The 24,428-nt window shown below is 36.8% G+C and overlaps 1 long non-coding RNA gene across 1 annotated transcript; it reads right to left on the bottom strand.

The window, feature by feature from the left end:
• Positions 1-934: 934 nt before the first annotated feature.
• Positions 935-24,017, bottom strand: LOC135412721 (uncharacterized). Its single transcript, XR_010429913.1, has 3 exons — positions 23,159-24,017; positions 19,562-19,639; positions 935-1,361 (listed from the first exon to the last, which is right to left on the bottom strand). It is a non-coding gene; the product is annotated as an uncharacterized LOC135412721 (long non-coding RNA).
• Between the last annotated feature and the right edge of the window lie 411 nt (positions 24,018-24,428).

Below are 24,428 nucleotides of genomic sequence, written 5' to 3'. Positions count from 1 at the left end.
GAGAGAAGCATGGACACATTTGATAATTTTTCTTGGCTACTGAGTGATTGTTTTAAATGTATTTTTATTGAGTAATATGTAGATGCCTACCTAAGATTAATTCCTTAGAAAATGAATGCGGTCATTCTACTAAAATTATATTACCATTATTAAGAGGGAAAAAAAAGGCATAAACATAATCAAGGTTCCATATTGGGTAATATTTTTTCTTCAGGGTTCAGCAACACACGAGAAAGGAACAATATCTAATTTTCTAAGTCTGCATGCATTACATCTGAAGCAACTAAAAAGATTGAGTCCATCTATTACAGAGCAGGACTAAAATTTTGCTGTCCATGTGTTAGTTTCCACTTCCAAACATGAAATTAAATGTATTAATGAGATTTTAATTATTAATTTGCTCTATATTTTGGCATTAGGAAGAGAGAAAGGTGAATAGTCCTACCACATAATACACACAGATTCATAGAGGTTAGCTTTGGAAGGAGACTATAATAAATTGCATTTTAGGAAGCATATTTTTTGGAATGGAATGACTGATTTTTTGGTGTTGCCTTGTTTTTAGTGGGTTTGGAAAAGAAACATAGCACTATGATGCAGAAGATATATATTACTACTGGCTTCCTAATAGATGGCTTGTTATACATATGAAAAAAATATACTAATATATATCAAAGTCTGCTCTGATATAAAACCTTCTGCCATGTAAAGTTGGTAAGTAATTTTCACAAGTTTTCATGAATTTTAGAAGAGTTTGGTCAACTGAGTCTGATTTTAAATGCAAAATTAGAAACACTAAGAATAAATCTCAATTATCTAAATACTCAAGAAATAAAAACACTGACATCAGTATGAACAAGAAACTGAATACAGAAAGAAAAGGAATAAACAGAGGACCATCCAGAAAATATGTCCCCCACCCCCCGCTGAAAAAAAAGATAAATATTTTTAAGGATTATGTGCATACATATGTTTTGAGAAAGGTGAGTAACCAAGATTTAAATTTTGAGTTCTAAATGCTAACTGATTTTATACTACTGGTGTTAATCCTTAAAAATCAATACTGAATGCAATCAACAGTATATATCTTAAGTCACTGAAAGAATTCTCTGCTTTAACAAGAATAGGCTCCAAAGAGTAGAATTTATATTAAATCAGGTTAATGACAACAAGAATCATACTTCTAATACTGTCTCACTAAAATGTAAATAAAAGCACAGCCTCAAAAAATCATTTTTTTTTTTCTCTTTCCCTTCTATAGCAAGGCATACCAAGACTCCTATCATTCCTTCATCTTTGACTTTTATTTTCCTGGTCTTGTAGCTTTCAAGCTGCGTTCCTGCATAGTTCAGACACACCAGCTGAGGGAAAGAAAAGGAAAAACAGATGAAGAAAATTTGAATCAAAATGAAATCATGCAGATAACCCTTGAAATACGGTACTGTGAAAAAAAAAGTACATTCCTAAGGTTCTATTCTGTGAGTGCCACCCACTAGGAAATAAAAAATAACTACCACTACCACTGATAGGAAATAAAATAATCTGCACCACATTAATTTTAGTCTTAAATATGGAGATTAAATAAGATCTGCTCATACAACTTGCATGCAAACCTGGATAAATCTTAGTAACTGAGTTGTCTATTTTCATGTATTATAAGCAAATATTTCCATGTGTTTTCCTTAATCTGACGTTTTGTTAATGACTGTCACATGAAAAAGGGAGATTTCCTCAACCCTTAGTGATTTATTTGTCTCAGTGTCCCAAGAAAGCCGAGACCCTTCTGCCTGACCAGTCTCTCAGCATCCTATTATGGACACCCTTCACCACACAGTCCTGCGGGATCAGAAGGTGGTTCAACTGTCCTTTTCAGAAGGCTGAGCTGAAAGCTTAAGGGAGACCCCCTCAGCAGGTCTTCCTACCTTATTTGAGAGTGTTCCCACTGCTGGCAACTGCTCGCGCCTGTTAAGGACTCACTTCAAAAGTTTACAGAATAACACTCTTTATTAATATAAATTATGACAGGTTAAGGTTTGAAGATTGTCGGTGATAGTATCTGACTGCAAAAACATATTTAAAGGAATACACAGACAAGCTCTATCCCAATAAAAGTATTCAGTGCATGTAGAGTACAGTTCTTACCCAACAGGCATCCCAATGGGAGAGAAGACAGGTTCAGGCCACCAACTGATCCCAGCAGTTATGATTGAGTCTTCCCTCACTTTTCCCCTATTCTGGACTTACTTTTAAACTATTTCTTTATGTTTAGCTGGAGCTTGAGTGACTCTAGTCATATATTCCTTTGTTTCTGATTGGTGTAAAATTTTCTCACTTCACTTTTAAAGATACAGTCAAAAAAATGTAGAGCACGTGCCCAATGGGAGGTGGTCGTATCTTGGAGGCAGATAACTCTGGGATGGTGGTGTGCATTAATATTACAATTAAGCTTTTATGAACCAAGTTCATCCAAGGAGAGAGATTTCACCACAGTTGTTGGCTCAGCAGCAGGATATCTTCTCCTCTCTCCCTTGATTGACAGGTGCTATGCGATTTATCAGCTGCAAAGTAACATCAAGTTCCCCTCTCTGCGGGGAGTTCCACAGAGCCTGCCTGCGGTGTCTCCACTCCGCCCCACTCTCCATTCCATCGTCCTGAGCAGGTGCTGACTGTTGTGCAGGGAATCATCATGGAGCTGCCAACTGCATTCCATCCAGGGAGCAACAGCTGCATTTGACCCTATAATTTCCATACCATCATAACTTCTGTTAAGATGTTAATAGAACATCTCAGTTTTCTTTAATTTTTGCCCCCAGCTACCTTCCCACAGTAACCAAATATCAAAGCATACTCATATCATGATCTCTAAAAATACAGTAATCACTCTAGAGACATCCAACAAAACCCAGTCTCAGCCTTATGCAAACAAAAGCTAACCCAAGTAGTTAGACTGTGATTTAATGTTATTTCCATGTATCTGAAATACAGCTTTTCAGAATGATTTTGCTTAGGAACCTAAGAGCAGAAAGTGAAAACTTCCCAGATTTTGCCACAGCTATCTGCTAAATTTTTCAAAACTAGAGGTTTTAAACACAGAAGGTTTTTAAACACAGAAGTAAAACTCAGAACATCTGGGTGCCCAGTGACCCAGACAAACCTAAATCTCCAGGCCCTCAATAGATTTCTGCTAAAGATGTTTGCTTTAAAAAGAAAACTGAAACAAAGGAACTATTTTAAAGCATTTTTATGTGTCCACTCTGAAAAAGAAGAAAATCTTATAGCTATATTCACATCCTTTTGCATATTAATCATAATCTGTAATGATGGCAGTCCTAGTGATAACAATTGCACTGACATCTGAATAGCTTAATAAGAAAAGGCAATTTTATATTGCCAGAGTACACAGGTTTCTTTTTTTTTAAAGATGAATTCTAAATTTGGAATTACTGTAATTTTTTTGAAAACTGTAGACATTTGACAGATGTGTTACTAAAGAGTGTAATGTTGGGGTTTGGAGCTGTACAAAAGAGAAATGAAAATAGAGCACAAAATTGGAGTGAGCTACATTCTGATAGAAAACAGAGAAGCAGCTGCAACAAATCAGTAGTGTGTTATGCTATCATCTATATACAGCTTTCCGGGACACTGAGGCAGAGAAAGAGAAGTGTTAATTTATTCTTTTACTTTATGTTCAACGTATTCATTTCCGTTTGTCAGTGTATGGCCTGCATTTCCTTCTATATTTTTTTTTGCATTTTGTTGCTAGATACAGTTATTGACATTGATTCAGGGCTACAGTTTACAGCTATTTAGCTTACTTTGTTATTGGGTGAAAAATACTTAAATATAAACAACATCAAGGTAACAATATGTATTATTATAATAATTACTCTGGTGTTTGGTAATTCGACATGTAGTAATAAACCATTTTGCATTGATGTAATGCTGTACAAAGCACTGGAGATATCATTGTAAATTGACACATGCTAAATTACCCAAAACTGTGGTACAAATGTGCATCTGCCTCCACTGAAAATAAACAAAAAGGAAATGGGTACAGAAAAGGAGTGTACACTTCCCTTGTTAAAGAGTCTAAGTAAATAACTGAGCATAAAAAAACTAGTGAGACTAAAGCAAAGGACAGAAGCTGTTCTAGTTAATTATTGCATTCTTTCATATTAGAGAAAAAGCACAGCTGTTGAAAGGAGTAACTTTGAAAGGAAGAATAAAATTGCATTGGACTACACCAGATTTGACTTTGATTTCTGCTGGTATTGAATATGCAGAAGGCTGACAGCCTGAAATAATGTTTATCAAGGTAAAGTCATGTTCCACTACCTGGAGGTCAAGGAATAGCAAACCTATTCCTGTCCCTTAGCTTCTCCTCTTAGTTAAGTTTTTTTTTAAGATTTATAGACTCTTATGTTTTGCCACATTTGTCCATATGCATATTTGTAACTCACACCCACCCCTCAAAAAATACTGTTTTGAGAGAACATTGATTCCATAAGAATATGGAATGCTGTCCCCCCTTATTCATGCAATAGTTCATAGCTGGGAAGAAGGACTCCACATTGACAAGATAGTGGGCTTCCACAACTAGTTCAGAAGTATTAAGACCTTAAGAACCTTAAAGTTAGTGCTGTATCTTCAAGGTTATCCTTATTTTTATTATCTGAAGTTGAAAATCTGCCAGGACGAGCTTGGTGAAAGATGATGAATATCAGAAGCAATTAAAAAAATAAAACTAATCTTTCTACTCTGGCCTTCGTCAATCATTCATAACCACTTCAGTTTTTCCCAGCTTTCTGCTTTACAGCAGCACATCCCAGAAAGGCATGTCTTGTGTCTTGATATAACAGGAGGTCCTGCAGATGTAATCAGAGAGCAATGGTGCCAAAAGTGCTTACTGATGTGCAATCTTCCAGCTCAGAAAAAATATTTATTTCTTTCCTGACAATTGCATTCATTCACAATACAACAAATCATAGTCCTTTCTGAACACAAATTTCTGCTAAATAATGTTCCTTCATCATTTAAGCCTTGGGCCCTTTGTTGCCTCAGGCAAGCTAGGGTATGAGACTTCTAATTTCCCTTTTACTAATTTGTTTCTGGTTAACATTTTAAAGTAAAGAAAACATATTTGCCTCAAGCTTTCTCAACATTTTTTCAACTCTTATGTCACCTTTCATGTGTTAGGGTTTTTTTAATCTTTTTTCTTGATGTTTTGATTCATTCCCTATTGTTTCAATGTATTTTAAATACTTCTATTTCCGCTTTAAGTTTATATTACTCTAGTATTTATCTTGCCATATTTTCCTACCTAATTCTCTTCCTTTTTTTCCTGTATGGCTTTCTTTCAGTCTCCTCTCTGCTCCTGTTAGCTTTCCACATCAATCCCTTCTATATTTTTGTCAATTCCTGACTTAAATACACAACGCTCAAAATATCCCCTACCTACCATTAACCTCTCAAGCTCATGTCTGTTCCCTCTATGCAGACACCTGTGCACATCATGTGCACACCCACACACACGTATACAAATACAGATTCTTTGGAAGCCAAGGCACAATCACTGTTTATGTCTACAAAACAATTCACCTTCCCCACATAGACTTTCCATCACATGTATCTTTCCTCCTCCAAAGTATAAAAAGGACATGCAGAGAGGACAAGCAAATGCTTCATTCTTTTTCTGGAAAGGCAAAATCATTAACTCTGTTTTTCATCTTTTGCGGGTTGGTGTTCGACTAAGAGCATATGGTTTAGTTACAACTGAATAATTAGGGAAAAGAGGTATATTGTCAGATTGCCTACATTGCCTACTTATTGGGAGTGAGTAAAGTGGAGACATTTTAGAGAACAGTAAGATATCATGACCAAAATAGAGGCAGCTGCTACTTCAGAAAAAGGCTTTATGTCTTATTCCCTGAGTTCATGCCTGTTTGAACTCCACTATCCTGCCATCGCGTGCCCTATATGCCATTAAGTTCAGCACTTCTATATCCAACACAGCCAGTCTGCAATCCAGTCACTCGAGACTGCTGCCCAGAAGACCAATAACAGCAACACTGCAAAGTGACTGCCTGTCTTTGTTCCGGAATTCCCCTCATCACTACCATTTTAGAAAGACTTCCATGAAGAGGTGACATTTTTTTGCCCATAGAAGTGTCCTCACTTTTGTTTGCATGATTAATTTGAGGTAAATAAGTTCCTTGAGTACTTCTCTACAATCAGTTTTGGAGGCTTGCAATAAACTGAGATACGTGCCTCCAATCACCTTAGCAGAGTCATTTATTTTGACAAAGTGTAGTAGAAGTTATACTGATGAAAGAGAGTGAACCATGTTAAAACTGGACAATCTGGTCTTAGCTGTGACAGGTTTCAGCCTGTCATGCAGAATACAAAGAATTTGAGGTAAAAAGAGATCTATTTTTCCTTCCCACTTTGGAGATGTCCAATTGATCTTCCAGCTTGGGAAAATATATAGAAGAACAGTACACTGTCAATTATAGTGGCATTTATCTCTGTCAATTCTAAACATATTTTGCATGCATTGCTACAAACAGCTGTGCAAGATCAATCCCTTCATCCAGGAATCCCAGGCCAACTAAGGAATCTTGTCAATGGATGAAAGGGTTTTCTTTTTTTCTTACAGTAGAATGTTGTGTAATTATATTGGGTCTTCAATAACTTCTATGTGTATGTTTTAGAAGACTAAAAAGAAATAGTATATTTCTATGACACTTCTTCAGCACAAAATACTTGTTTCTCAGTGTTTCTTTAGCTGTAATATAATCTGTTCTTGAGAACTTACTTTCAGCTAATAGTTCCCTAACAACAAATCACCTACATTACAGAAAAGGTTTTGCAGAATATAAGAAAAAAGAAGTTTCTGATTTTATATAAGTACAAAAGAACATCACAATCTCTATTCTAATTAAAATCATGTGCCTCCTGCCTCTGAGGTATAACATTTTCGTCAGTCTGATTCCTAATCCACATTTGTAGAGGTGACTTGGGAATTCAGATGCTTGAATTTCATATCTTTCACGTGAAAGGATCTGATTGTTAGAAACTGTTCTGAAAGTTTTCACTGAAAAGCAGCTTTTTAGCAATAGAAACAAAGAAAATTTTCAGGTTTGTTAAAGGTTAAGAACTAGAGGCATCAAATGAAAATAGCAAGAAGTCACCAAAAAAATGAAGTGGTTCTTAACAATGCTGTAGTTTAGGGAAACTACTTCTTAACTTAAAAGATTTTTGTGGGTTGTTAAGTTTACATTTATATAGGTCCAAAAAAACCACTAAGCAAGTTCAAGGAAGTAAATGCCAGGAAACTGTGATATAAAAATGACATCTTTAGCCGTCTGAGCAACAAATTGCTAAAACTGTGCAGAGTATTCCAGAAAAAAAATATTGCTATTTGACTTCTTATAATCATTCCTAAGCATAAGATATTTGATTTTGCCCCAGTCACACATTAATGAGCTAGAAATATATTTTATATGGTCTTTCTCATCATTTTCTAACATCAATCACCTTGTGAAATAGTTGTAATCTAAGAAAAGACATAAAATTACAGACAACACCTAATACTTAAAAAATTACAGAGTGAACAGAAGGCAAAATATTCAGAAGTTTTCATAAATTAATATTTAGCACAGATGAAGAAAGGAAAATAGCTCTGTTCACACGTACACATATTTAAACTGAAAAAGGGTAGGTTCTCACAGCCAATGTGGCTAGGACCTTTTTGAAAACTGGCTAGAGTTTGGAGTTGTTTAAAAAAGAAATCTCTATGTCTCCCCCAAAGTGTGGGCTGCCTTTGGCCTTGGAATTTGTGGGTTGATGAGTCTTACTGTTCATCCTTTCCATTTATGGACCTTAATAAGATGAAGGTTGACAGATTCTCATATGCCTATGACACTTCATATTAAAGACAAGAATTACTATCAGCTTTCTGCATCACAGTTTAACATTGTCATCTTCTTGGGTGAAGCTTTTATATATGGATGCTAAATTTTACCTGGGTGGAGTGGAGGACTTGTTCTGCCTGAAAAAAAATAAATCGGCCAAAGCAAGATGCAGTTTATTGAGAGGGATGAATTACCACAGTGAAGTATCTGCTGAAACCATGTATGTATATCCCACTCAGCCAATTTCCATCAAGACAAGTGGTCTTGATGACACCAAAATCTCTGTGGTCCCTGCTGTTGTGCTGTTCTAAAGAACAAAATAACTTTAGTCTAATTAAGATCTCCTGACTCTAGTAATATGAACTACAAAGGCCTGTGATATAAGAGAGACTGAATTAGGTGAAATAATCCCTTTCACCTTAAACTCAACGGAATTATAAAAGCTTTACAAACTCCAGTTAACAGTGGTGTGTATCAATAGCCTGTGTTCTGAGACAGGGATACCTGATATCATATTAGTTCTGCAATGTCAGCTTTACTGAGTTTGAACTGTGGAAGCTTGCCTTTGATACTCTGGCCTTGTTTTAAATAGCATCAGAGCAAATTTGTAAAAGACTGTAGATGAACTAGTGAAACAGTGAGACAGCTCAAATTCAATAAAATAATAATAATTTTTAAAAATTACGTTTTTTATTCTTTTAGAGGATTGATCTCGGCATAGTGTTTAGATTTGGAAGCTGTATATAATAGCTTCAGGCCATGTGGGTAACTGAGAAATTTTTTTTAGCTTTTCTTATAGTTTCTACTGTGACAAATTAGAAAGCAGGAAATAGGTATTATCTGCTTAATTCAGAAACATTCACAGAAATGCAAAGTATTAGGTAGTCTTTACAGAGACACACAGTGAAGCCTTTGGAGCTGAATCTCTTTTAAATGCATGTCACGTGACTATTCAGTTAGATATGCAAATTTAGGGCATCTGTTATTTCTAGTAGATTGATCTTTATTTGAGATGAAGGCATAGATCACAAGACAAGCATATCATAATATCAGATCTTTTATAATATACTGCAGGTAGTTATGTTTGTTTTCTACTCCTCTTGGCAGTTTGCTTTCTTTCTATAGGGAAAGTAAAATCTATATTCTCTTAGTTTTGTCATTCCCACAAGCTTTGATAAAGTGTTTCATCACTGAGGCTTTACAAATAACCCTTTGCACTTCAAAAGGACATTTTGACACTGTAATACCAAACCTACACAATATCCAGCATCTCAGAATTAGTTGTATATTGCAGATAAAGGCAGCTGAAAGATCTGGAAAGTCAAACAGATTCAATACGATTCTGTATTTCTCAAGTACCTAGTTGTGTCTGTAATATATTCAGGCCAGTGAGAGAATGGGAAGAATTGCTACCCTGTTTCAGATACTATTTCAAAGCAGATTATTTGCTAGTTCCTTTAGGTGTATTTTTAGAACAAAATTTTGAGTGTTAGTCCTGAAACTCTTACAGAGAAAAAAATGAAATGCACTGGGGGAAGGGCATTAAACAAAGGTCAAAAGAAAGTAATTACTGACCACTAAGAGAATTCTTGGTTAGTTAAAAGGAGACTGATTTAAAGTTCTGCAAATCTCCTGATATACATTTTGGAACATTAATAAACCGTAAAAGTAGATGTCACTTGCCAGGAGTCCTGAACTTGAGCTGAAATTTCTCCACTTCCAAGAAGACCTTTATATCCTTTTTCTCTCTTTTCCTGCCTTCTCCCATCCCACAACTCCAAAAGGATGTACACAACAGTCTTATGCAGTGAGTAGTTTTATCTTCCTGGGTGAGGATAAACTGCTCTCCAGATTTTCTCCAAAGTAGTTCTTTTCAGGTGGATTCTCTGGGAATAGCTGTTAGACATTGCTCACAACTATCCATTCAAAATTATCAGTGGGTTGTTTAGCCTCTGTACACCTTAGTTAAGCAATAATGGATAAAAGAAGATAAAAGAACTTTTTTTTTTTCTCCCTCCCACAAGAAGAAAATTCGAGCTCAGTTTTGTCATTCTTTAGTACTCTCTGTTCTGCTGTTACTGCAAGGGATTAAAAATCCCTGTAGCACTCTTTTTTTCCTCAGCTATATCACTTGGCACAATGTTCTCCCTACAAACACTACCTTATCTATGCTTAAACCAGCTCAGCTACAGTGATATTGTTAAAAGTTTAAAATACAATATAGGACAGCCAGGTTTCTCTAGAGCAGGGTTTGGATGTTGACAACAGTACAGAGAACAGTATTTCAATGACTCAAGTTTCCCAAGTTTAAGAGAGGGGTACCTGTCTCACTGATATTTTGCTTGGTTAAAGAATTTATTTGTGGGTCCCAGTCGTAGAGATAAAGTTAGTCTTCTTTGTCATGAATCAGTCAAGGTTCTAAAGAAACTCAACACCAGATCATAAAATCCAAGTAAATTTTAGTTTTAGATGCATAAAGTTCCCAAAACTCTAGCTGTGACTAAGGCGAGTATTATATACATGCCCTGTGCATTGGAGTCTCTCGTGCTTTCTCTACAGGATCCTGTGCAAATGAACGGTGTTGCTGGAACGATTTGTTTCAATTAGGAAACTCTCTTTAATTCCTTCCTATGTTAAGAGACTGGTATTCTGGAAAAACAAACTACAGAAGAGATGTGACTTGCAACTGCAGTTATCTGTTAGTCAGGCAACAAGCACATCAATGATAATAAGCAAACAGGAAAAAAAAAAAGGAGAAGTGAGCAGATGAGTAGATTCTTGAAGAACAATAAAGGAACATCAGGGAAGCTTCTAATTAGTAGCAGACTGCAGTGAGTTCTAAGACAACTGAATAACGGGAAAGACTTCTAAAACATATATATTGGAAAGGTATCAGACACCTATAGGTGTTTCTTATAAGTACTTTGCACAGTTCTATTTTCTAATCAAATTACAAAGTACCTTTGAAATATTAATATGCACTACTAATTAGAATCCTTAAAGGTGACTGAAAGTACGACTTTAAAAATTTTATTAATAAAAACATTGAAAGCAGAAATCATTGCAATTATATCAGTCACATTATTCCTTTACTTTCACTTTTTATATATAATCATGGCATAACTTTAACAAAAAATGCATGGTTTTATCAGATGAGCTCATTAAAACTAATTTGAGATTATATTTAATCTAAACAATGAAAAATGACAGCTTTGCTTCAGTCTCTGTATTTTTCAGCAACTGCCAAGAATTCTTTTTCCAGTATGAAGTGGGGCGGGGGGGGGGGGGGGGAAGGAAAAGAAAAACCAAAAACAAAATCAGAAAGATTCTGAATGTGAGCACGTTAAGCCTTTGTAAGCAATTTGAAAGCACTCCTTAGAAAACCTGAAGTGAATAACCTGAGCACCTGAGGACACCAACCAATGGAGACAGTATCTGTTGCTTTTAAGTGACCCATCTAAATTCAGTAAAATGCATCTAATAGAAGCAGACTGATATTCCAAAACATGCATATGAGTAGCCATAATGAAAAACATAAACATTTAAAGCCAGGAGTGACATATTGCCTCCTAAGAACTGGCCAGCACTTAACAAAGCTAGCATTAAATTTTATAAGGAAATTTCCAGTTATGAAAGAAGAGTGGAAAGTGGGAACCATGTATTTTGTCAAGAGATATGGAACTTGTTCAACATCTCTAATGACAAAGAAAGCAAATATTCCACTAAATTGAGCATTATGTGGATTGTTCAGATTTGATTTCAAAGTTACCCTGCTGGGCAAATTCTGAGTTCAAACTATTCAAGACAAAAACTGTCCTTGAAATCAGCAGGTGAGTAGGTAGAAGGACATGTCCTACAGATAGAAGTTTCTGCTTTGTTAGAATCCCAGAAAGCATGGAATTCAGCTGGAGCCAAAAACTGAAAGAATTTTTTTGACAATTTAAATATAACTTTGCAGCCTTCCAGGTCCTGAAGGAAACCTACAAGAAAGATGGAGAGGGACTTTTTACAAGAGTGTATAGTGACAGGACAAGGGGGAATGGATTCAAACTGAAAAAGGGCAGGTTTAGATTAAATATTAGGAAAAAATTCTTTCCTGGAACAAGTTGCCCAGAGAAGCTGTTGATGCCCCATCCCTGCCAGTGTTCAAGGCCAGGTTGGATGGGGCTCTGAGCAACCTGGTCTCATGGAAGGTGCCTCTGCCCATGGCAATCCCCCATTGGAACCAGGTGATCTTTAAGGTCCCTTCCAACCTAAACCATTCTATGATTCTGTGATAATTTCCTTAACTATCTATAATCTCTCCCGCTAAAGGTTTGAAATTCACAATGCTAAATCAACACAATGAAGATGTATTGACTTCTCTTGAATTATTTTTTCCAGTGTATTGCAGACAGGATTTCTGTGCTGCATCTCACAGACCAGCATCCAAAACAAGCAATTTCACAACTACAAAGAGTTTAATGTTTAATAAAAAGGAACTAGAGAAGGTCCTGCGAGTATTAAAACAGTCCTGAAACAATGAAATGTTGTAAAGTGACCTTTGCACAAATAAGAACTCAAAAATAGTTAAGATTTTGGTACATTATATCAACAAGGGACTGAGTGACTGTGAGAGACTGGTTTAGCATCTCAATGGATTATTTGATTATTGGGTCAAATCAATCAACTTGTGTGTGTCGGGGCAGGGGTCATGTCAGAGTCCTCATGGTAAGGCCTTCCACTGAAGGCAAGTGGCCTGCATCAGAAGCCATGTGGCAGAGCCTGTCAATCAAAAGGTCTGCCTGGTAGCTCACCCATACCACACCCCCTGAATCCTCTGGTTGGCTACAGCAACCCTCACTCTGGCCTGGAGAGCACTGAGTGCTCAGTTGAGCCAGATATCCTGCCTGGGAGGGATGGCCACAGTAGCCAAGGCACATAAATAGAGGAGAACAAGGGCTCTATTTTGCCTTTTCGACATGACCTGCAATCACCATGTGAAGTTCTGGATTTCCATAAGACCTTTCAGCACTAGCTATGCAATTCTCTTATTCTAACCTCTTTCTTTACTCCTTCTTTCCTTTCTTAATCTCTTCCTTTCTTACTTTTTCCCTGATCTCTTGTGGGTATTTTACTAAGTTGTATGGGATTGGTGTTTGCTGGGTACTTTAGTGAAATGCTGCTGCTTCTCCTTGGTTGTGTGTTACTCCTGTGAACCTTTTGTCAAAATGTCTATCGTCTCACTAAATTAGAAAAGTGTCTTGGGAAAAAGTGTGTGGCTTTTACTCTTTATGTGAACACGAGGTATTAAAGAACTAAAGGCTCTGCAAAAGTTCATTGGGAACTCTTGGATTCTTAAATAAAAGTAAAATGGTTGAGTGGCTTGTTGTTTTGATCCGGGGCTTTACAGTGACATATTACTCTCTTTGCTTGTCTAAACTTGGATGAGGCAGGGGGGAAGCTTCACAGACTACATGGAAAAATTATTGTAGTGGAATAAAAAGGAAAATTGCAGCTCTTTTTCTTTGCTGGCAAAATAGATTTGAATAAGGTGTAACATGCATACCAGCTACAGTACAATAATGAGAATATCAAGATGAACGTTTTCAGAGTGTTCTTTCTTCTCCCTTAACCTATCTATACAGAGTTAGAACCCTATTGAATTCAGGCTGGTCCTCATAGGCTAGGTGATTTTTCTATGCGTCCCAAACAGCAAAGCTAATGCTTTAAAACAGTCCTGAAACAATGAAATGTTGTAAAGTGACCTTTGCACAAATAAGAACTCAAAAATAGTTAAGATTTTGGTACATTATATCAATGCTTTGCTGTACAATATACAGCAGTTTATCATCCCTTGAGTAAAAAAATGGCTCAGTCTGAAATAACATCACTCACAAAAGCAGATAAAAGCATTGGTATCAACTAATATGGAATAAGTAAAATTTTTCAATAAAAGGATTCTCCTTATTTCTTCTGAATCATCTGCTTTGTGAATTCTTTCATTCATAAAACTAGGCACTTAAATGCTCTAGACAAAACTATTTAAGTGTATAATAAAAATAATGATTTTCAGTATTCATGAATCTACTGCCCATGTCTAGAAGCAACAAAGTCATCCTATTCTTTCACTTCAGAAAAGTTAATTTCTTTGAAACACTGTGATAGGGCAGGGAGGAAAAAGAGGGAGAGGAAGCAAAGGGTTCTTATGTTTTTTTTTATTTCCCAATCAATATGTATACATATTTATTATTTCACTACCACCACCAAAATAAAAATATTAAGAATTTCTTTTATGACCCATAGAGGACATCTGCCAACAGCAAAATGATTCTCAGAAATTCTAAAGTCTAAAAGTCTAAAATTTTACGAACTAAGAAGCTCGGTGGCTAATTCTTTGTATTTCAGTGATATGAGACATGGAGAATGACACAAAATTTGTCTGACAGAAACAGTTTCTCTCCAGAAATAAGAAGTTTATAGAGCATGACATGCATGACCATGACATTGATGAAAGGAAGATCTTCGTACTGATGAACCTAGGATACAGCATTGGAAAAGTTTAATGGCCATTTCAGCTTATGCAGCTATCAAACATTATACGTGTAATGTTTATTATGACCAATAAAACCTATTTCCAGTCCATTGCAAAGGGACTCTATTGAATGGTCAGTTTCCTAATGTCATCATCTTTGCTGCCATTGTGTAAAATCTAATGATAATTCCATTGCAGAGCACAGAAATGCTGCATGTAGATCATATTTGCTGGGTCAATTTAAATGTTGTTACTGGGTTGATTATATTGGCTAAGGCACCATTGATTTAAAATAAATTCCCATATTGTTTCATTATCCTGTAGATGATGAGATTATCTGAGTTGGGTAGAGCATAGCACTAATAATGCCAAGGTTGAGGGTTTTGAACCCTGTATGGGCCTTTCGCTTAGGAGTTGTACTTGAGGATAATTGTGAGTCCCTTCCAACTCAGAATATTCTCTGATTCTGTGAAACATGAACAGCTTCATGTACAGATTTATTCTTCAGATCTAAACAGATTCACAGGATGGCTTCTAATTCTGTGATATATCAATTTTAATAAAGACTAAAAACCTCTGTGTAAACCATATGTAGAGAATTAATCACAGGTTTATGAAGTTGTCATAGTGTGGGAAAACAGAAAAGAAAAGAACATTACAAATATGAAATCTAAAAGGATTCCACCTTGTATAGTTCAGTCAATGACTGATTTAGATTTCAGTTGGAGCGTATACAATACAGAAAGAGCAGTAAGGTTTTTCCTTTTTAATTGAAAGAGATTATTGCAAAGTTTCAAGTCAAAAAAATCATTTTTACACCAAATTTTGGGGGAGGGGGTTTCCTTCATTTTATTTCTTAGTCTGACCATCTACCAGAGGAAGACACTTCTCAATTACACGAGGCCAAGGGTTAAAAATAAATAAAATCAGAACATAGAGTATTTTTACAGAGGTAAATTCAGGCGGAAACCGTTGTTTCCTAAAAACTCTAAATTTCTCTAAACATTAAATTAGACTCTAAAACTCTAAAACATTAAATTAGATATCCAATATAATGCGCTAATGCTTGCTAAGTCAATGAAGGGATCTCTCTGAAGTAAGTATTTGACATAGGTTTACTTGTTCTAAAAAGCCCAGTTTGAAATTTTTTTCCCCCCCGAACTACTGTGAAAGAAAAGGTGTTGAATGAGGGAGGGGGAGGGTGATTCACACACACAAAAGAACTAGCCAGCAGACCCACATTCCAAGCTAATGGCCCCCAGAAGACTGGGGGGGGGGGGTGGGTGTGTAAGGTTTTTTCCTTTCTCCTCGGGAAACGGCATCGGCACTTTACTTTTGCCCTGACTCAGGGAGAGTGTGTGGGAAGAGAAGAGCTCCGGGGTTCATTTTGGTTTTGGCTGGCTCATCTGGCTGCCTTTGGCCCCGATCTGCCTTTGTTCTCCAACACCCTGTTCTGCCCGCAGCCCAGACCTGCTCAGATTTCATCACAGAAAGCCAGGGCCATCTGCGGAGGAACCCTCCTCCGTTCCCGTGTTGGCAGCGACTTATACGCATTGACAAAGGGAGGTAATCCCAGCCAGATCCAGCCACTAACAGCATGACTCCATAGGAAAAACCCTTTTTTCCCCTTTTTCCCTTCCTCTTCTCGGTGTGGGGGAATCTCCATTTCAGCCGGGGTCCCCACGCGGTGACCGCTGGGGCTCAACAGCGCCCCCTGCTGGCCAAGACCCGCAACTGCAGGCTCCGCTCCTCCAGTGATCCAACACCATCCCCTGCTGATCGTGGTTAGAATTGCACCAAAAGGCAAAAAAGTACTGAACTGGTTTTGGAGGGAACCTTGGGTACAGGATTGTTGTTTAGGGTTTTTTTTGTATTCTTTTGTTGTTTTGCCTATACACCTATATCTTTTAATAAAGGGCTGTTATCTTTTCTTTCTCACTATTTCCTCAACTGGAGCCTCTTAATTTCGGATTTACAATTCCTTAGAGGGAGGAGCTTGGTCTTTCTCATAACTCATCCTCCTTAGCAAACACTTCAGTCTCATTAAACTGAGATAGTATTACATACTAAGACTGGCAGAATTCTATCAGTTGCTGATAAGATATAGAGACATTTCTCAAGATATGAAGCACAACTATAAAACATGACCTATGAAGTGAATTTGCAGATAAAAACTACGTTGAAAGTCTTCATTTACATTGCAAAGTCTAGCTGTTGGCATCTAGGGAAGGACTGAACCACAGTTTAATACACAACTGATTAATTGATGATCACATTTTCCATAAACCCAAATTAGGCCCTTCTGAAATCTATATCTGGAAAAGTACTCTGATTAGATACTGGTATTATTTACTGGTTACACAGTAAATATTTGACATTAATTATTTTCCTTGTGTCTTTTGAAATCATTATTGATTTTAATAGTATGTATTTTGTTTGGTTTTTGATAACACCAAAGTAATATTAGTCTGTACATCCTATTTCATGAGCCTTGTATTTACAGCCTATCCCTCTTCGAATTTTAGTGATGTTAAGTCATGGTAAGAGAACTGTCTGTTCTCAGGTCTAGACTTCGGGTTGTTCTGTTTCTTTTACTGTTAAATATGCCCAAGGTTATTAAAGAGTTATGGGCTTCATCTTTTCATTAATCATTACTATTCTGTAAACATCCTATATCTAAGTATTATTACATATTTATCAATAATTAATAGAACACTCTAAACTTTTCTTCAGTGGAAGGTGCAAGTAATCAAACTCCTGCCAACAACAGAGGCAAGTATGCATTTGCTGTGATATCTGGATTATTAGATCTAGTGATTTTTAAACATCTAGTTACATGTCAAAGTGGAATATTCCAATATATCAATAATAATTTTGGTATTATCTTCAATATTTAAAAAAAATCTTATCAGCCTCAGGAACACTTTTCTTATTAGCACCCCTTATGGGTACTCCTGGTCTATCTGAGAAAACATTGATTAAAGTCCCCAGAACCGCATCATTATGTCATTACAAATTAACTTTGAATTCATCTGCTGTATCATCTTGAAAATTCTCCCAGTTTCTAAGAAACAAAATAATTCATATAGAAAAGCCAGCTTAACAAAACTGAATCGCTCCATTATAACAGATACATTCATCTTTTGGCTCCTCATCTGCTCTATCTCTATCTATAAACAACATTTTGTTTATAAATTCACTGGAGTAGAAACTATCATTTACTATATAACTATATAACTATATAACTATATAACATAAGTTTTGATTACTTGAGGATCTCTAGGTGTCTCACCAACATAACTAGTAAATACAGAAGAAATGAGACCTAAGTAGGAGCACAATAACAGGTAATGTAGAAACTTCCCTACTGATGTCAAAATAGTGCATGATCTCTTTAACACAGACATCTGAAATATAATGATTTGGAGTGAAATTATGGCTCCAATGAAGTCCATGCTTTTTTTTTTTTAACCATCTTATTTTGGTAACAATGTAACTTTAAGAATATTTGTGTATAAAATTAACTTTAGAAAATGGCATATGTTTTTGTTTTCCTCTGTTCTGCAATGGGTCTATTATTGTATTTACAAGTCCAATATGACAGAACGTTCTTGTTTTCATCCTTGGTTTCATACAAGAGCTATTTCTTTTTTCTTTCAAGGTTATGAATCTGATAGCTGTGTGTCAGTTTTGTAGACTTGATAGATATATTCAGTTAAGGGAGGAGATCAAAGGGAAAGCTGGTGGGCCTGAAAGTTTTGGCTGTGACAGGATGAACTCATCACCAAGCATTGTGCTGACAAGTGTTGCTGTCAGGGCACAGCAAGAACCAGCTGCTTTCTTAGGGCTGGGGAGCCAAAAGCTGAGGGAGACCCCCATGCTGGCTATGCCCTCACAAATGGGGCACCATCCACAGGGTCTGAACACAGTATGTAGAGCACAGTGATGGTAAGAGGGCCCGTCATCAGCAGTGACCCAGGTCCAGAGAAAGTCCTGTCAGGAGCTGTTGGTGATGGGGCCAGAGACAGGGCTGAAGACCGCTCTACCCTTCAGACAAAGATTGAGCTGGGCTTGTGGGCGTTTTCAAGTGAGGCTGATCAATAAGCCCATTCAGGCTCGTGAGTGAAATCAGGCCTCACAAAGAGCTGCTTCCTTTTAATTCTTTTCTTTAGTTTCTTTTTTTCCTTCCTTTTTCTATCAACAGCAGACCTAACAAGATGAATACAGCTTGCCTCATTTTGTTTGTGAATGGCATCCTGTGTAAACGTCTATGAATAATACTTGAGAGTGTTGCAGTCCAAAATTTGGATACCAGCAGAAAAGGAAATGTTGAGTTTAAACAGAAAGCCTTGGGCCACAGGGGCCGAGGAAAAACCCACCATCTAAAAGACCAGACAAGATCCATTGACATTCATTCATGTGGACTGTCCTGTCTCCCCCAGTAGGATATGGAGAGACTCTGCTGTGATGCTATCAGTTCATGCAAAAGCCCCATTGTTTTCTTCCCACCCTGTGTAATCCTTATTTCAGGAAAAGCTGACCATCCTTCCTTGGTGTAATCCTGATTGCTGGAACTATCAATCCTTTTTCCCCAAAATGTAAATACTGGATCGGAGAAATGTAAATCCCTTTTTCCACTTATGTCGCCCCTCCTACTGGAAATGCTAATGGGTTGTGGAATACCCTAGTTGGCATAAACTGGTCTCCTTATTAGCATATTAAGCCCCCAAGACCCTTAAATAAGCGCTTTGCGTGTTCAATAAACTATTCCAATTTCTACCTCTATATCTGGGATCGTCTAGCTTTATTGGACCCATTACAAAGAGGATAAAATGCTGAAAGTCTTCTTCATACTTAAGGGAAATACAATTAAATTGTCTTTAATTTAATTGGATATGCTGAGTTCTTGAGCAGCCTCTTATGGAATGTTTTCACACACAGAGCTCCATCTGCCTGAATCTACAAATTAGCAGACAAATTAAACAAATAAGAGACTCTTTTTGCTTTCATATCTTTGGACTTTTACACTTACAAATGCTAATTTACTTGCACAGCCACACATCACAAAGAAAATTTCTTGATAATACTGAAGAGAGAGCAAGTTTTTTCAGTGGAGCTGTGATTTCATACTTACTTGTTTGCTATTCTAACAGGTTTATGTGCGAATGTCGAGGATGCGTTTGGAAAGAGTGATCAACACCACCCCTGGGAGCTGAAATAAAAGTAAAACAGTAACAGAGACTTTTGCATTTCAAAGATGGTTCTTGAGACCAAGTTAGTTACAGAGAAAAATAAAACTGACTCTTTCCTTATTCTTTTACCTAACTTAATATAATGCTTGTAAGACTCATGTTTTTCTTATTTATGCTCCCTATATTTGTCAGTCAGATTTCCTCAGTCATTAACCCTTCTTTTGCTATTCTGTAATTTATTTTGTTAATTCATTTTACAAGAGAGCATGCAAGGATTCTTGCTTCTCTGTTCAAGTGAAGCATAGTGCTTTATGCTAACCTTCACAAGTCATGCTGAATTTGTCAGTGATATTTATCATCTGAGTTTAAAAGGTTATCTATACATTTTCCAGTTGGACACGTCATTCATTAGTTTGGTTTTTTTTTACTGATTTCTCAGCATGTAGTGATATGGGATGTGTGATCCATATGGTTTACATTTCAGAGCTGATCAGGTCAAAAAAAGATCAGTAGAAGCTGTTCAGTCACTTTGATTGATTTATCAGTTCTAATGACATCATACTGAGTGAAATGTTTTCAAGAATGTCACATAATCATAATCAAACAATCTTGCCTCAACATTCAGTTCATTGAACTGAAAAGTGACACATAGAAAAGGAATGGAACCATTTAATTTTATCATCATGTTATTAAAAATATGAATTGAAAATCAGGTACTTAGTTATTCAATTTATCAATTGGAAAAAAAATAAATATTATGTTCTTAGCCTGTGAATTTGAAAACAACATATTGGTTTTGTCTTAATAAAACAAATACATACCAGTAAAGCTGGATTAAAGCCAAAATGTGACAGTGCTTTTCAGTGACATTTAAGAACTTATTAACTAAAAGAAAGCTTCTTCTAAAAGAAACTGGGTACTTCACAACATATATCTCATTAACTTTCAATGGGCTTTTTTGAAAATGAGGTGTCTAATTTATCACTTTTATAAGCAGTAGTAATGGAATACTATCCAGCATTTTCATATATCTCAACCCCAATACACGAATGTCGTAAAGGCACATTCATAAATCATCAATTTCTACGTTGATTTTTTGTTCTATTTAATTGCAGCTGTGATTGACCTCAGCACTTCTAAAATTTCAGCCTATTTTTACCTAGATCTCTGGATTTTGAAAGGAAGCCTAAAAATAGGCATTCCAAGTAGACAACACTGGTTTCATTTATGTAATTTAATAGTTTGTCATCACCAAATATTGTAATAATATCCCTTTCATTTTGCCCTTGATTAAGCAGATAATTCATACCAAGTGTTGAAGAAAATACTGGGAAGCAGAATGTGCATGCTACTAATATTTTGGATTCAAGTAGATTTTAGGTCAAAGGGAGGACAAAAATATAATTGAAACCAAAATTGTTCATTTCTTTCCCTTCCTTAAGGACTCTTCCTTTGCTTATTTAGGTGAGTTAGTGCTATCTGTAAGATTCTTTCTGGTATACAGAAATCTCACAAATTTATGTGGAAAACTACTCACTGAATCATTCTATGGGCAATAATAGAAAAGTCCAAAACATCACTATACACAAAAGAAAGTCAAATAATTACAAATATCCACAAATACAAATAAAATTATTGCAAATACCCATAGAAAATAAAACTTCTGTTTGTATAGCAAAGACTGACAAATATACTGAGCAATTTATGTTTGGGAAGAAAAGATCAAAAATCCTTGTGAGACACCACTTTTACCATAGGAGTCATTCATCCCAAGAGAATTTTGAATGCATTAGGTTGTATGACTGAAATGGTATTTATATATCTTTTCTTTAAGGTGTTTAAAATATAGTTTAGCTAATTACACTTTTGCTTGCTGGACAGTTCCTTATCATTTATGGATGTTGACTCCCATAGTTTTGAAATACCACCAAAACTATAACTGATCCTATTCTTCATTTCAACAGTTTTTTTTACATATAATGTGCAGAATATCAAAAAAGCTCCACTGCAGATATAGGAAAACCTCAGCCTATTATTCATGGAATTCTATCTGGGAATGTTCAAATATTATATAATTTAAAAAGCAACAAATGTGGAACTGAATTCTTTTTTCTTGTAATTAAGAAAAGTGTCACGGATATATGAGGATCACCAGTTATATCAAACACAAGCTGGAAAACTCCTACTATTTTCCCTGGGTATAAATTCTCTTCTTGAATTTCCCCATGCCACCACACATAGTGGTGTGTGGTCCAGCTGCCGCCAAGGGACCAGCCACAGAGAGTGAACAGGGGGAGTGATGGGAGACGGCCTTATTGCGGGAGGTCCTGTGGGAGTTTGGAGGGGATAAGAACAGTTGGCAGGACAGGGACAGGCTCTCTTTGTTCCGGCACGGCAGTCAAGAATGAGCAGCCACCTCTTGGGACCGTGGCCACTGTCGTCTTGCTCTCCCTGCCACGGGACCCAGCCAGCCTCCTACCACTGCCTGCCATGCCTTGCTACATAGAGTTTGTGTTGCCCTGCACACCCATCGCCGGTGTTGCGCTGCATATCAGTGGCACCCTCACTGCTGCCACAGAATCTGGGGGAATTCCCTTTGTGTGTGGTGAGCGTCGCTGCCCACACACAGGTCTCCAAAGCTGTTGGCACAGCTGCAGCCAAGAAGAAACTGCTGCCTCTCTTTATTCTGGGATGGCAGCTGAGTTGATGAGCCCCTATGCTCCTACCTGTGGCTTTGCTCCACATACCAGCGCTTTCACTACCAGCTGCCACCCTCCCATGTTCCTCTGCTGCCAACTGCTGGACCAGGGTGCCCCATCCTGCTCACCAGACACCAGGACTGTGCTGGTTTTAGACCACTGGTGGTTTCTGCCATTTTTTTGTCTGCGCTGCCTAGGCACCCCCCTATCATCACTACAGCCAATTGGAAAGAACTGGGAACCTCCTTTGTGCACCTCTCCATGTGTCATCTACCTGGCACGGCGGCGATTCCACTCCAACTCCATTGTAACTCCGTGACTGAGCTGGGACTGCATTGTTGCCTCAGTAACACAGAAGTGAAAAGAGTGATTTCTGGGTGACATTTTTCTCTGTTATTGTGTGGATGTTGCTTTTGTTCTGTTTTGTTCCTTGTTTTTAGTAAACTGTTATCTTTTTTCTATACATTGCTCGAAAGTCTCATATTTTCAAATCGACAATAAGTCTGGGAGCTAGGGGTCTCTATTTCATTGGAGGTACTACCTCCTAGTGTACATTGTCTTTAACCCAAGAGACCCCGCGAAGGACAAAAATTTCACTTGTGACTTAAGGTCTTTAGTACATAATAAAGACATGGTTATAGAATAGAAACAGTTGGAAGGGACACACAAGGATCACCTAGTGCAACTGGTTATAATGGTCAGAAATCTCTCTTTTCAAAGAGCAAAGTTATAAATACCTTATAAACTAATAAAAACCATGGAGAATCAGAAAATCTACAGGACAACCAGTAGAAATTTATCTTTCTCTCAAGATTTTTGGTTGTAAGAAATTCTAATTACCATAAAAAGTATCTTCAAAGACTCTGTGTATTGTAACAGGACTTTGGGAAGCTGATAGAACCTTGCTCCAGAGAGTAAGTCTAATAGATGGAGAGAAGTTGCAGGCTTGAAGGTCTACTAAAAAAAAATAAAATATTTTTAGACTTCGCACTAATTCATTATACACAGGGTATAGCAAGAAAATTTGTGCACCATATTTAAATGTATATATACTTTTTCAAAATTACTGCTTCCTGAGCCTCACTGTTAAAGGTTCATTTACTAGAGTTCTAGCTCAGTTGACTGAGTCTCTGAATTTAGAGCCAAGTGCATTACCTGAGTGACAGCAGATCAAGCCTGAATAAATATGTGAGGAGTTATCAGTGTAAAGAGTGCAATAGCTAATAGTTCCAATCCTTATTTTTAAATTAAGTGTAATACACACCCTCCTCCAGAATCACCAACCAGATTAAAAAATGCAGTCTAAATGCACTGGTGTGAATTGACCCTGACTAGACACTAGACCCCCACCAAAGCCATGCTCTCACTCCCCTCCTCAGCTGGACAAGGGAGCAAAAGTAAAACAAAAGGCCTGTGGCTCAAGATAAGGGGAGGAAGAGATCAGTCACCTCTTACTATCAGAGGAAAACCAGTCCACACTTGGGGAAATTAGTTTGATTTATTACCAATCAGATCAGGATAATGAGAATATAAAAGCAAATCACCTTTTATCTGCATGGCGCCGCTCAGGATTGCATATCCTGTGCCTAGTGGTATAGATCCCACACCTGGCAGTGGATCACAAAATGCTTCACCTATAATAAAGCTCCACCAAACCACATGTGGTTATATTACATTTCTATTATAACTTATGCAATACCCATACTCTCTCTGAAGGGAGAATTTAAGCCATTTCTTAGACTATTACATTCTAAAATTATTCTAATAGTGTAAGGTTTCATTCAGCTCTTTACTTTATTCCCTAATACACAACATACATAACTGTTCATATTTTTGGTGTACTCAATTACCAATTTTGTTATATAAGTGCCCAGAAAGCTCTGGTTGTTACGTTCAATAAGCAGTCACATAACTGCCTTTGACGGGTCTAGATAAGAAATTAAAAATAATGGTGAAAGGATATAAAAAATGCTGTATAGGTTGAACCTAGTTCTGATTTCAATTTCATTGACTGTATACTAATTTAACTGCACGGATTTAATAAACATATTATGATTTACACTGCTGCCACTCGCCTATATTTCAAACACAGATCATAATTCTATAATTC

This window comes from Pseudopipra pipra, chromosome 4, assembly GCF_036250125.1.
Source record: "Pseudopipra pipra isolate bDixPip1 chromosome 4, bDixPip1.hap1, whole genome shotgun sequence".
Classification (NCBI taxonomy): Eukaryota; Metazoa; Chordata; class Aves; order Passeriformes; family Pipridae; genus Pseudopipra; species Pseudopipra pipra.
Note: the sequence above shows the minus strand (reverse complement) of the source record. Positions and strands in the feature narration are given on the sequence as shown.